This window comes from Mustela putorius, unplaced genomic scaffold, assembly GCF_011764305.1.
Source record: "Mustela putorius furo isolate JIRA1106 unplaced genomic scaffold, ASM1176430v1.1 tig00003850_pilon_pilon_pilon, whole genome shotgun sequence".
In the NCBI taxonomy this organism is placed as follows: Eukaryota; Metazoa; Chordata; class Mammalia; order Carnivora; family Mustelidae; genus Mustela; species Mustela putorius.
The window spans coordinates 17,085,680-17,087,995 of NW_025422002.1; positions in this window are offsets into that span (position 1 = coordinate 17,085,680).

Consider the following 2,316-nt stretch of genomic DNA (forward strand, 5'->3'; position numbering starts at 1 on the left):
AACACTGCGTCATGACGTCAGCCTCATCTGCGTGCCCGGGGGGCGGGCCAGAGGAGGAGGCCCCGCCCACGCCTCCCAGGATCCCCCGCCCCTCCCAGCCTTGGCGCGCGAGTCGGGGAACCTCAGCGCGGCTTTGACCTCCAGCCAGGGGGCGGTGGGGACCAGCCTCGCCTGCTGCCCGCGTGACCTCGCTCGCCCTGTGGCCTTTTTACAGAGGAGGCAGCTGAGGCCTGTTTTCTGAGGTCTCATCAGCCGCAGGTCTCTTTTAACTACTCCGGAAGCTCTCAGGCTGAATTCTTAGAGCGCCCAAACAGCCCCAGGATTGTCGGCCACAGTTTGATATTCCAGTGGGAGCTGTTTTCACAGAGGAAAGCAGAGATGCAGAGGCGGTCCAGACAGAAAGAACGTCATTTGTAAAGATGGAGAGAGCCTGGCACAGCGGGGATCTCTGAGCAAGTCTGTAGTTTGGGTTAAACAGCTTGTGATGGAAATCTCTCAGGTTTGCTCCTGGGTGGTGGTGGATTGACCCAAGCTGTGAGCTGTGGCGGCTGTTCTTTCTCCAACTACACCAGCACCTCAGGCTAGGGCAGGGCCCCTGGTGAGGAGGGTGGGGCTGGATGTCCGTCAGTCCCTGTACTTCTGTGCGGACCCAGCATCTCTGGATGGAATCCCGTGTAGGTGCGGGAGGGATCGTGAGCACTGGAAATATCCAAGAACATTTAGGAGATAGAATCTACTGGCGTTGGGTATTAAGGACAGCAAAAGGGCAGGAAGACATCCAGCAAGACACCAGGATTCTGACTCGGGAGAGGGGTGGATGATGGCACCACTTGAGATGGGGAGTGCGGGAGGGAAAGAGGAAAAGTTTGTATCCGACTGTGTTGTTTTGGGGGGAAAGAGGAGAAGTTTGTTTCTGGCTGTGTTAAACATGGGCCCTGAGTAGAGATATCCAGGAGGCCATTCAGTGTTCAGGTCTGGGGTTTGAGAGAGGGTTCAGGCGGTGGTTGTTGATCATTTGGAGAGTGGCTGGACCGCCCAGGGAGTGAGTGCAGTGAGAAGAGAAGGCCCAGAGAGGTTTCCCAGACTTGGGAAACCCTGGAAGACAGGAAGCACCAACGAAGGACTCTGGGCAGGAGATGGGATACTGAAAGCTGCTGAGGAGAAGCCGGAGAAGAGATCATGGGTGGGATTATATTAGTTATCTCTTTCGGCATAGCAAATTATCCTGGAATCCAGCAATTTAAAACGATGACTGTGTATTATCTGAGTGTCTGTGGGTCCAGGATTTGGCTGTGGTTTAGCTGGGTGCCTCTGCCTCGAGATCTCTCACAGTGCTGTAGATGGAGGGGTGTCTGGGTGGCTCAGTTGGTTAGGTTAGGTGACTGCCTTTGGCTCGGGTCCTGGTCCCAGGGTCTTGGGATGGAACCCCACACCTCCCCTGCTTGGCGGGGAGCCTGCTTCTCCCTCTCCTGCTCTCACTTCTTGTGCGTACACTCTCTCTCTCTGTCAAATAAATAGTAAAAAAATGAAATCTTTGTGGATATAAAGATGGTAGATGAGGTCAGCAGGTGACAAGCTGCCAAGAGTCATGTTTGGTAGGGTTCAGGAACCACACTGGTGGCCCCGGCAAGAGCAGGTCTGTTCTGGGTCAGTGTTGAACACCACACTGGAGTGGGTTAAGGAGGAAGGTGCTGGGAAGTAATGGGGGGTGAAGATGAACAACTCTGGGGAAGTTGGGCTATGGCAGAGCAGTAGTGACTGGAGAGGGATGTGAGGTCTCTGAGGAAGGGCTGTTTTTTGAGATGATACTTGGGCATGTTTACATACTAATGGGAGGAGGGTAGGAGAAATGGAAATGTGGAAGAGGGTTGGGGAAGCCTGTTATGGTCCCTGATGATCACCGTCTTATAGTCACACCTTTGGGTAATCTTTTGCCACACTGATCAACATCGATCTGTGTGACCAATAGCACATGGCAGAAGTGACTGGATGGTCATTTTAAGCTATAAAAGGATTGTGGCTTTGCTCTCCCTCTCTATCTCCCTCTCTCCATCAAATTACTCAGTCACGTGGAACCCAGCTGCCATGTCCTGAGGCCACACAGCCAGCCCTGTGAACATGCCCATGGAATGGAGAACTGGGGACCCCAGTGGGGAACTTCAGCCTGTGGCTTTCATCCTCAAGATCTCCCTCTGGCTGCTCCTGGTCTAGGCACTGTATCCAATAAGGAGCCAACTCATCTCTGATTGAACTTGGCCTTTCCCCTTTGTCAGCTGGTCATGAGGGGCCTCCCAGTAGGTCATAGGTGTGAGTGAG